The sequence below is a fragment of the Salvelinus alpinus genome, chromosome 11 (genome assembly GCF_045679555.1).
Source record: "Salvelinus alpinus chromosome 11, SLU_Salpinus.1, whole genome shotgun sequence".
NCBI lineage: Eukaryota > Metazoa > Chordata > Actinopteri > Salmoniformes > Salmonidae > Salvelinus > Salvelinus alpinus.
The window spans coordinates 39,119,147-39,132,018 of record NC_092096.1 but is presented as its reverse complement, the minus strand read 5'-3'; the positions used below and the strand labels follow the sequence as shown (position 1 = coordinate 39,132,018).

The following is a 12,872-nucleotide window of genomic DNA, read 5'->3' as shown; positions in this document are numbered from 1 at the left end:
CCGAGGACAGGAGCTGGCTGTGTGTGTGTGTTTATTGTTGTGTCTCAGGACAGGTTCTTAATAAGGAGAATGAGACAGTGGGTCCCGACGGAACGCGGCCCACAAGCGCCTTCAATGAAGACGCAGTGAAGCCCGAAAAACGGGAGAGAGGGAGGGAACTGAATGTACTCTGCGGGTTGGAAAATCTGAAAATTACCTGGCTTCATTGCCATGCTGGTCCAGATAGCACCATAATGTATGGGCCATATCAAAACAGTGAGCGAGACTGGGTGGATGAACAAATGTGGTCGAGGCAAAATATCTCTCCATCGGATGCCAGGGGAGAAGAGAGGAGCCAGAGACAATTTTTATCTCCCCTGCAGTCGTTTTTATGTAATAAGCCCATTAAATGCTGTGGCGTCTCATTCGTCCCTTGTCCCAGTGAAGCATATTTGTCAGCGGAATGGGCTTTGCGGCGCATCCAGCATTATGGAACACCCTTAGAGATAGCAGGGAAACATGTATTGGTTTCATGTAGTATATTTGTAATAACATCCTGTAAATAATGCCAAGAGAGGATAGGGTTGCCTGCCACAGACAGGGCTGAGTCTGGGGCCTGTTTTTCGGACTGTGCTTTTGTGTGTGGAAAATGTCCTTCCCTGTTAAAGGAATAACAAGAGAAGACACACTGAGAATAAATGAACAAGCAACAGACATAAACCCACTACAAAACCTTCATAGGGTTGATGAAGGCTTTAAGTTTCTTTAAAGTCTCAAAGACTACTATAAAATATCTAATTTGCACTTGACACCAAAATCACAATCTTCAAAATGCCCTCCCTCATTTCTAGAAAAAAAATCATGTTAACAAACTAATATTAGTTTAAAACCACTGTATCCAAACATTCATACATATTCAATCTTTATCAAATCCTAATCCGCATCACAGGTCAGTTACATACAGTGTGTCATGTCATCTTGAGACCTGCAAATGGATTACATCACATTGTCATTATAAACTCATATCCCATACAAGACCCATGTGTTAGTCAAACCGTTCCCCCTAGTCAGCTGGCTTAGTGAGTCAGGGTAGGACTGACATGGTACCTTTTGGTTCCACACAGATATATGTATTATACAGCAAAGAGACTAACCGCAGCCAGTTCATCAGAATCTGACAGCCACTGAGACCATACACCCACAGGGAACATTATAGCACACACCTGATTCACTCACAGCTCAGAGTTGAAATATAATCATGGCCATTCGCAGCAACCAGTAATGATCTTGGAGAGGTTTCTAAAAGAAAAGGCAGAGCCTCCCACTGTGTTGAGAGTTTAGGTGTGTGTGTGTGGTTTCACAGTGACAGATGATGGATGTGTGTGTGTGTGTGCATGGGGTGTGCGTGTGTCCTAGAGTTGGCTGATGTTTTGGCTGTAGGAAGCAGCATCTGTCTGATGGCAGTCTGGTGTATAATTGTAACGGAGCTAACTCATTATTATGGCACTCTCACAAAGACATTACCCTACACACAAAGGACAACCCACTGGCAGCATCCCACCCCGCTAGTGAGGGGGCTACTAGTCTTAACTAAATAACTTCTAAATAGATAAACTGTTGCTTTGTGCCACAGGTGTGACACTTCCTGGGAAAGCAAAATCACTTTGCGACCTCTGACAGCCCATGAGTCTCTCTGCCCTCACATTGTATCACAGTGATATGCGGAAACAGTGATGCAATACTGACAGTCTAGCTAGGTGATTTCTACTTCCTCACATTGTCTTTGGATGTCCACACAGAATATCAGTCACATACTTGATTGAGGAATATAGAACAGATTCCTTTTCTTTCATCTCATTATGGGTATGGGTCTCCATAATCTCGGAAACCTGAACTAAAATCTTGCATAATTGTGTCAGATATCAGATACTCGCTAACAGTAAGTTCTGGGGGGAGATGCATCAAGCAAGATACTTGACTGGGAAGGGAAAGCTCCATATGATAGCCTATAAATAAAGTCAAAACCGCAACCTGATGCTAATTCACATCAAATAAATGGGAATTCAAATACGTGACAAATTGACTTTTTAAAAATTAATGTTAAACTTCAAAAATAAAACAAAATCAGGACATGCATGTGTGGTTACAGGATGAGGGCTAAAGGGCCCAAATGCAGGACTTTCTAGCACAATTCGGGACAGTTGCTTGCCACGAGAGATTTGATCCTTCTATTATGGTCCCTCTTTCAACACCTCGGGCAAATAGTCTGATCAGCAGGCAGTGAACACTGTAGAGAGACACACAGAAGGACAGTTACACATTTATCAACATAATGAGTGTTCGTTTCCAGTCTGACTTTACTGTCCATATCACAGATGTAAAACTAATGGAATGCAGATCAAGTTCCAAGTTCAGAAGCTTTATTGCCCATTTTAGAGTAAAAATGGAGATTGGTATTTAGCTTTCACGTGGTTTGGTTACAGAAACACTGGTGATGGGACTTGGAATCGTCCGTTAGTAGTGAGACAGTGGTTAATGCAGTATGGAGACCCCCACTTTAATAAAAGTTAAACTCAGATGATGCTGCAAGGACCATACTGATTTTATTTTCCAGTCAGTCACACTGGTGGTTCAAATAGTATTTGAATAGTCCCAACTGTGCATGCACTGCCCATCAGGCAATCCAGACAGACTCAACCAAACACTTAACCAAGTTACTTTAAAAAATATAATATTGAAGTCACCTACTAATATTGTGTCTAGCAGTGAAAGAAAGCAGCCAACTTCTTTCCTTCTTCTTTATTTCTTTATTTTTTGGTGGGAGATCAGGGTTATCGCCATCAATTATCTCAGCCGTTCATTTGCTGACTCATTCCAAGAACAATTACTCGAGAGGAAAAAGGCAATAAATGAATGGACTTGCATTTTAATTAAAAGGGAGTAGGCTCTTAACAGTGGAAGGGATATTAAATTAGATAAACTAGAATTACACAGCCATGCCTCATTGGCAAAGTATAATGGAGCATAAAGTAAATGATGTGTTCAGGAGGAAAGCCACTGTTGTACTATATAAAGACCTCTACTGAAATCGTGGTGGTGGAGGGAGAGCCACCATCAGGCTATAAAAAGATCTCTACTGATGTTGTGGTGGAAGAAATGGGACCACTGTGTGTGTGTGTTTGCACGTGGGTAAACCTCAAACTCCTAAATCTCTTAACAAAACCAACAGATTCAAATGATGAATAGCGTACCTGACATGTATAGCCGCATGAGGCAAGATCTCCCCGTCACAGTTCCAGTTGCTATGGCCTGTGTCGTAGCTGGGATGGGCCGTACAGACCTGGTTACAGATCTTCTTCCCGCTGGTCTCACTCAGGTCCACCTCTGAGATCACATTGTTGTGCTTCGGAACAAACCGGAACCACCGCACATGTCAAACTGTGGAGGCAGAGAGGCAGGGATGGAGGGAAGTTAGGGGAGGGAGGAATGGAGAGGAGGAGGGATGGATAGAGGTAGGAATAAGGAGAAGGGAGTAAAGACAAGAGGGGATGGATAGAAAGTAGGGAAAAGAGGCAGAAAATAAGGGGTCAATCAACAGTACCAAAGGTCTCAGTCTTTCACTGCCCCCTGCTCAGTTCTACTCCACGGACTGTCTGAGAGGAGAGGAGCGATTTATTCTCCATCACACTCACTTTATGACTGGGCCTGGTTAGTATTCATACCAAGTTTCCCCTAAAAAGCTTTCTGTCAAAACTATGAATACACTTAGTGGCCTCTCACTCCTTGTTTCTCTCCTTGGTGGATGGGCTATGCAGATATTACAGAGGTATAATGCAATGAACATCCTACCATCCCACCTGTGTGTGTGTGTGTGTGTGTGTGTGTGTGTGTGTGTGTGTGTAGGAGGATGATGCAAGTTATCCAGAGCGCTTTGTAGAATTGGGATATCACTTTGTAGAATTGGGATATTTACGACAAGTGAGAGAGCAGAGTGGGAAGCAAGAGCATGTCTGAACTGAGGTATACCCCGATTTAGAAAGAGCTGTGTCAGCCAACTAAACCATGAGGTGTGCAAGCAAAGTACAGGGAAACTCTCTCCCACTCAATCTCCATCTCTCTGTGAAAGCTGAGTAACCCATGACATGCAGTACGTGAGAGAGATGAGAGTGACTGAGTGAGTAAGTGACTGAGGCATTCTCCATCTCCTCCTGAACTCCTTGTGACTTTCAAAAGTTTTACTGGCTTGATCCATAATACATTACCTGAGATTAATATGGTTTGGAAAAAATCTGTACTTACTTAGCAAATAACTAAAAAAATAGCTAAATCTTATAACTTTTTTGGGGGGGATGATATCCCCATCTGATTGAATCATCTTACATCTAATTATCTTTTATGATTGCCAATGTGAAAATCAATAAATAATAGCAAAGCAATTCTCATTAACAACTCAAAGAGTTCCCTACCTGGTCATCCTTGTTGGTGTGTCGTCTGAGGTGTCGGAGGAAGTCCAGGCGGGAAGCCTTGCGTACTAGGATGAGGTCCATGGTGCCATCAGCCAGGTGGGCAGAGGGCAACTGACCTCCCTGGGGCCCTAAGCAAAATTCTGCTAAAGGGCCCTCCTACCTGAACCGTGAGCCATGTAAACCATTTGCCATTACCACACAGTCACACCTGACCCCCCAGTGCTCCCACTACAATCCTCCCTCCTTTAAAACAGTTTGCTCCATCTGTCAGTCTAAGAATAAGTAGACCTATACAGAACAAGGTATAAACAAACTATTTTAATGAAAATAATATTTTTAATATAGAATCTTAAGATAAGTGAATATTAACATTAACATAAATAAGAAATTGTAGAAAATATCAAACATAGAAAATAATAAAATATAACACTGAGCTTTGGCTCTGCTGCCTGGTAATTAGTCCAGTCCTCAGTATTATACAATTTGCTTTGGCTATACAATGTAAACATAAGCCTATAGGCTATGGCTGCAGCTATATGTCTTAAAATAGTAAAATAAAACCTATACAGCTGTGTGATTTGCTTTGGCTATACATTGTAAACATAAGCCTATAGGCTCTGGCTGCAGCTATATGTCTCAAAATAGTCAAATAAAACCTATACATCTGTTTGATTAACTTTGGTTCCCTCTACAGCCTGGGCATTTTCAGCATCAGCATGGGCACCAGTCTATCTGGACTGTCTGGAAGAAATTGAGAAAGTATGTCACATAGTTAAGCAGTCATTTACACAAATGCACCTCTGCCATACAATCTTAAAATGTTACTAAGAGTGTAAACATTTGAATGTTTGAATTAAAATCTTACCATCAAAATATTCCTCTTCTGCACTTTGAATAAAATCATCAATGATGTCATCATAGGACATGTGTTTTCCCACGTCATGATTTATGCTCATGATGGCCAGACCACTCAAACGTTCCTGTGACATGGAAGACCTCAGGTTGTCACATTGGGTGACGCTGGAGAGACGAAGCATGTATGGGGAGTAAAACTTTTAATAAAGAATGGACATGGAGGCCTCCCGGGTGGCGCAGTGGTCTAGAGCACTGCATCGCAGTGCTATGCTGCGCCACCAGAGTCTGGGTTCGCGCCCAGGCTCTGTCGCAGCCGGCCGCGACCGGGAGGTCCGTGGGGCGACGCACAATTGGCTTAGCGTCGTCCGGGTTAGGGAGGGTTTGGCCGGTAGGGATATCCTTGTCTCATCGCGCTCCAGCGACTCCTGTGGCGGGCCGGGCGCAGTGCGCGCTAACCGAGGGGGCGGGTGCACGGTGTTTCCTCCGACACATTGGTGCGGCTGGCTTCCGGGTTGGAGGCGCGCTGTGTTAAGAAGCAGTGCGGCTAGGTTGGGTTGTGCTTCGGAGGACGCATGACTTTCGACCTTCGTCTCTCCCGAGCCCGTACGGGAGTTGTAGCGATGAGACAAGATAGTAATTACTAGCGATTGGATACCACGAAAATTGGGGAGAAAAGGGGATAAAAAAAAAAAAAAAAAAAAAAAAAAGAATGGACATGGAACGAGACAGTAACAGCGTCAGCAAACTAATAATACAGCCAAAAAACAATTAATGCAGAAGTGGGGAACAGAGCTGGGGAACTGACAAATTAGGGGAGGTAATAACAGGTGTTGAGTGAGTCAGTAACCCCCCCAGGGGTGCCACCCGGCATCCCACCTGGGCGAACCGGCCAAGACATGGGCGCTGGGCAAGCTGGTTGGGGGCGTGGAAGCCCAATGAACCGGCAGGAGCGTGAGAGCCTGAGTCCAATATTGCTGATGCGCGTGACAAGGGAAGGCAGGTGTGCGTAATGGATGATAGGAGTGTGTGACGAAGGGCAGCCTGGTACCCTCAAGTGCCATGGGGGGGGGGAGAGAGGGAGCAGACGTGACAGTATCCCCCCTCTAGGAGCGCCACCCGGTGTCCCACCTGGGCGAACCGGCCGAGGCATGGGCACTGGGCAAGCCGGTTGGGGCATGGAAGCCCAACGAACCGGTAGGAGCGTGAGAGTATGGCGAGCCGGCTGAGGCATGGAAGCCCGACGATCCGGCTGAGGCAAGACGCCTGTCAATCCCGCTGCAGAGGGGGAGCCCGAAGATCCGGTGGAGTGTGATGTTTGATGGGAAGCCGCTGAGCCAACCGGGGCAAGGAAACCTCTCGAGCCAGCTAGGGCGTGGAAGCCCAACGAGCTGGCTAGGCACCCCTGGTTCCATTGGTGGCGACCCAGAGCGGAACGCCAGTACTCCCCGATACTTTGTGTGATGGCTTCTGCATTCTGTCACATGGAATGACGCTGGAGAGACGAATCAGGTACGGGGAGTAAAACATTTAATAAACAACGGACATGGAATTAGACAGGAACAGCATAGGCAAACAGGTAACACAAACAGAAGACAATCAATGCAGAAGCGGGGAACAGAGCTGGGGAACTGACAAATATAGCGGAGCTAATAACAGGTAATGAGTGAGTCCAGGTGAGTCCAATATCACTGATGCGCGTGACGAGGGAAGGCAGGTGTGCGTAATGGGTGATAGGAGTGTGTGATGCAGGGCAGCCTGGCGCCCTCAAGCGCCGGGGGGGGGGGGGGGGGGGCAGACGTGATACAGGTAGCTTTTGATGAGCTTTAATTTTGAAAACCTCCTCTCTGCCGATGCTACTGTTACTGGTAGGGTGACTGCAATTCTTTGGGCTATCCAAAGGTTAGGCTAGAGTTCCTCCAGGTTTTTCTCACAGAGAAAGGAAATCAGCTCAAAGGCAGTCATCTTATCTGATGGAGGATCAGGTAAATTCTGAATCTCGTGTGCCAGATCCATTCCACTGATGTCACAGTCATCTTTGAAGGTTAGAGTGTCTTCAGCTTCCATGCAGTGAGCCTTTAAAGATTCACTGGACATCTGAGAGGCAGTGCGGAAGTTCAGCAGCACTCCATATTTGGTTTTCACCTGGTTGAGTGTTTCAAAACTCTCATCCGTGAATGTCACAGCAGTGACATGAAGTAGTTGACTTGAAGGATTTTCAGTGCATCAGTCACTGGTTCATCAGCGACCTCATAGCTGAAATGCCTCTTGCTGTTTCTCAGTCTCTTCTCTTTCAGAACATCCTCCACATTCATTTCTTCAGAAATGCTTTTGGCTGTTGTCTGGGAATCCAGTTTCCCGGTATGTAGTGGGGGAGGCCTTTGCATTTGAGATTAAATTCACTGCGATATCCAACTGAATTGAGGCATTTTGGAGGAGCTTGTTCACCTTGTTTGTCATTGTCAGTATCTCACACCATACGACACAGCAAATCAATAAGCGGTAGGACCCAACTTCCTCTGCAAGTGCTTGTGCCTCCACTTTGGCCACAGGATCGTTGATCGTCTGTCTGGCTCCCAGTAATGCCTCCCGAACCTCAGAAGCCTGATACCTGATTGCATGAACACTTTGGAGCCTACTCTCCCATCTTGTGTCACTCCATGACTTCACAGTTATGTTCACGTGTTTCTTAAAAACACTCCATCTTTGTGTGCCAGCTGAAAAGAAGAAGAGCTTTTGCACATGCCCAAAAAACTCAACTGCATCTTTTGAAGATTTGGCAGCATCTGCAATGACAAGGTTTAGAGTATGTGATCCACATGGGACAATTTTTTTTTTGCAATCTGGCTTGTACTCCTTGGTGCTTGCCCTTCATGTTGGCCCCATTATCATAAGCTTGCCCTCTGCAATCTTCAAATGGAATCTTCAGCTCGTTCAGCTTATCTAAGATGACAGTGGACAGGTTCAAGCCTGTTGTAATCTCAACATTCACAACGCCGAGGAAGTGCTCCTTGATCTCTGGCTTTCCCTTTAAAGCCACACTTCTCAGAATAATTTACATTTTCTCCTGGTGACCAATGTCAGGTGTACAGTCCAAGATGATGAAGAAGTACTTTGAGTCTCTTACTCGAGTCACTATTGCTTCCAAAATCTTGTCACTCACAATCTATATCAGCTCATTCTGTGTGCGCTTCCCAAGGTAATGAGCATGTGTCTCTCCATCTTTCATTTTGCTGAGAAGATTTTCCATAATGGGGTCAAATTTTGCCAGTAATTCAACCTCTTTTAGGAAGTTTCCATTATCTGTTTGGAATCGTTTGTCTGATGAACCCCTGAATGCTAGGTTTCTTTCAGCCAGAGACTGGGTGATACTTATTAAACATGTAAGGACATCCCGCCATCTCTTTCTTTCAGCCTCCAAAATTGTCATTTGTATCTGGTCGAGAGTCTGTCCCCGACTTAGGCACAGATCAACTTCACTCCACTTAATCATATTGTTTGTGTGTTCAGGACTACCCTCATGGTGTTTCAGAATGGTGTTGATATTTGACCAGTCATTCATGCCTCTCTTTATTATTTTGTAGTCTTTTGTAGAAAAGAGCTTACAGCAAAAACAATACACAACTTTGTTTTTGATTGAGTTTGAAAGCCAGCTCCTGCTAATCTTTTCCCCATTTGACAGCTGTCTCTGTAATACGCCTGAATGTAAACCTCTTCTAGTCTTGTCTTTAGGGTAAGAAAAATCCAGTCCTGGTTTGAATGGACCTCTGCGCACTAACTCAGTCCTCATAAAGTCTGTTAAGACTGGGGGCCAATCTGCTGGGGTATTTGGTGGAGCAGCAACTGTTCTATTACGGTCTGAGCTGCTAGTATCTGATGCTGGCGGAACACCTCTGGTTGTGCTAGTACTGGCTGAGGCTGCCTGTACTTCACCTGGATCTGTGTTAGTACTGGCTGAGGCTGCCTGTACTTCACCTGGATCTGTGTTAGTACTGGCTGAGGCTGCCTGTACTTCACCTGGATCTGTGTTAGTACTGGCTGAGGCTGGATGTGGATCAACTGAGTCTGTGCTTGTTCTGGCTGATGATCCAGCATCTCCTCTGCTGAGAAACTTAAGCATAGCAACTGTAAATTATAGATAACAATACTATTATTCATTTTATCAGCTGCATCAGGCCCATTCAAACTGGCTCCACCAGATTTCCTTTTATACATTTTCAAATATAAAATACTGTTTATACTATGGCTTGGCTGAATAATTTATGGTTATTATTTACTGAGAGATGTGTATCCATGTTGCCCAGTATGCCCAGCTAATCAACATTTTTAATTCAATATATAAATCAATAGTTAATGTCAATTCCATTGCTTTCCATCTTGCATTAGTCCAGAAATTGTAACTAAACCTTGACTGAGTGACTAGATAATCATTGTCTTGTTTTAAAATTATGTGCGCCTATGAGGAGTGCCATCACGCCCATATATTTTCTGGACTGGTCCCCACAGAGGTTGCTGCTGGAAAGCGCGAGGTTCATTTCGTGCACGCACATATGAACGCATGTTCACGCGCAACGCGGTTATCTTTTCCGAGCTGCAGTTTATTAACACCATTGCCCGTTGGCAATTATCAAACATCATAAATAGTTTTATTTCACTCTTACTTTTGTTAGGCACAAGGTCACAGAACACAACCTTGGAAGTGGCTAGCAAGCAAGCAAGACACAGACAGACCAAGAGATGCACTGCCCAGCTAGGTTAGCAAGACAGACAGACTAGAGAGAGATGCACTGCAAGCTAGCACATCAACTTAACGTTACTGTTATTTGCTGACATTAAACTTGGAGAGGAGAGAACACAAGTTTACCTGATTACTGTTCCCGCAATTCCCTCTCATGGTGTTTTTTCTCTCTTTTCGTGACCAGAAGGATAGTTCCGCTTCCTCCTCTCATCGAAGTTGTAAACATTGACACCCGCTTTGACACGAGGGGGAGGCGGGCCCTTGAGTAATTTGCAGGGCCCTACTTGCGTAGTGAGTGTATAGGGCCGTCCGGCTCTGGCGACAGGCCTCTAGGGCTGCGAGGACAGGCACAGCTCATACTGGCAGTGTTGATTGCTAGGAACTTCCCCCCGGATCAACCGCCATACACAATCACCGCTGGTCTCTATAAACACAAGAGGAGTTGATCGATTAAATGTGTCATTCCTTTGGGGAAATTCTTCCTGCAGTGCTGTGTCTGTAAAGCAGGAAGTACCAGCGACTCGCTCAATACGGAAGCGGTTAGATGACGTGGATGTTACACTACAGGACTGTTTTGCTAGCACAGACTGGAATACGTTCCGGGATTCATTCAATGGCATTGATGAATACACCACCTCAGTCATCGGCTTCATCAATAAGTGCATCGATGATGTCGTACCCACAATGACTGTACATACATATCCCAACCAGAAGTCATGGATTACAGGCAACATCTGCATCGAGCTAGAGCTGCTGCTGGGAGACTAATCCGGACGCTTATAAGAAATCCCGCATGCCCTCAGAAGAACCATCAAACACGCAAAGCGTCAATTCAGGATTAAGATTTAATCCTAGTACACCGGCTCTGACGCTCGTCAAATGTGGCAGGGCTTGAAAACTATTACGGACTACAAAGCGAAACCCAGGCGCGAGCTGCCCAGTGACGCGAGCCTACCAGACGAGCTAAATGCCTTTTATGCTCGCTTCGAGGAAAGCAACACTGAAAGCATGCACGAGAGCACCAGCTGTTCTGGATGACTGTGATAACGCTCTCGGTAGCCGATGTTAACAAAACCTTTAAACAGGTCAACATTCACAAAGCTGCTGGGCCAGACGGATTACCAGGACCTGTTCTCAAAGCATGCGCAGACCAACTGTCAAGTGTCTTCACTGACATTTTCAACCTCTCCCTGACCGAGTCTGTAATACCAACATGTTTCAAGCAGACCACCATAGTCCCTGTGCCCAAGGAAGCGAAGGTAACCTGCCTAAATAATTACCGCCCTGTGGCACTCACGTTGGTAGCCATGAAGTGCTTTGAAAGTCTGGTCATGGCCCACATCAACAGCATGCTCCCGGACACCCTAGACCAACTCCAATTCGCATACCGCCCCAACAGATCCACAGATGACAGAATCTCAATCACATTCCACACTGCCCTTTCTCACATGGACAAAAGGAACACCTACAGTATGTGAGAATGCTGTTCATTGACTACAGCTCAGCATTTAACACCATAATGCCCACAAAGCTCATCACTAAGCTAAGGACTCTAGGACTAAACACCTCCCTCTGCAACTGGATCCTGGACTTCCTGACGGGCCGCCCCGAGGTGGTAAGAGTAGGCAACAACACGTCTGCCACGCTGATCCTTAACACTGGGGCCCCTCAGGGGTGTGTACTTAGTCCCCTCCTGTATTCCCTGTTCACCCACGACTGCGTGGCCAAACACGACTCCAACACCATCATTAAGTTTGCTGACGACACAACAGTGGTAGGTCTGATCACCGACAATGATGAGACGGCCTATAGGGAGGAGGTCAGAGAACTGGCAGTGGGGTGCCAGGACAACAACCTCTCCCTCAACGTGAGCAAGACTAAGAAGCTGATCGTGGACTACAGGAAAAGGCGGGCCGAACAGGCCCCCATTAACATCGACGGGGCTGTAGTGGAGCAGGTCGAGAGTTTCAAGTTCCTTGGTGTCCACATCACCAACGAACTATCATGGTCCAAACATACCAAGACAGTCGTGAAGAGGGCATGACAACAGCCCAGTACATCACTGGGGCCAAGCTTCCTGCCATCCAGGACCTATATAATAGGCGATGTGAGAGGAAAGCGCATAAAATTGTCAGAGACTCCAGTCACCCAAGTTATAGACTGTTTTCTCTGCTACCGTAACGGCAAGCGGTACCGGAGCGCCAAGTCTAGGACCAAAAGGCTCCTCAACAGCTTCTACCCCAAAGCCATAAGACTGCTGAACAATTCATAAAATTGCTACCGGACAATTTACATTGACACCCTCCCTTTTGTACATTGCTGCTACTCGCTGTTTGTTTGTTACCTATGCATAGTCACTTCGCCCCCACTTACATGTAGAGATTACCTCAACTAGCCTGTACCCCCGCACAATGACTCGGTACCGGTGCCCCCTGTATATAGCCTTGTTATTGTTATTCTGTTACTTTTTATTATAGCCTAGTTGGTAAATATTTTCTTCTTCTTGAACTGCGCTGTTGGTTAAGGGCTTGTAAGTAAGCATTTCTGTCACGGATCCCTCCAGAACTTTCATTGCGCACACCTGTCCCCTATTCCCACTGATTTGTACTTGTATAAGTGTGCCCTTTGGTTTACATTGGGCGGTCGATTATTGTTACAATATCCGTTGGTGCGTGTGAGTACCTGTGCTGTGAGTTTTGGCCTTTCGTGCCCATGTGGATTGCGCGTATGATTACGGGTCTCGTCCTGTGTGTTAATCACATGTGTGTATTTATTCAAGGTTCTCCTCGCTCTCTTGTTTGGGTTTCAACCCTGTGTTTTGTATACGTGTTTGTTTG

At 45.6% G+C, this 12,872-nt stretch overlaps 1 pseudogene; it reads right to left on the bottom strand.

Moving 5' to 3' along the window:
• Positions 1–906: 906 nt before the first annotated feature.
• Positions 907–12,872, bottom strand: part of LOC139533303 (ceramide kinase-like) — a 40,325-nt pseudogene continuing 28,359 nt past the window's right edge.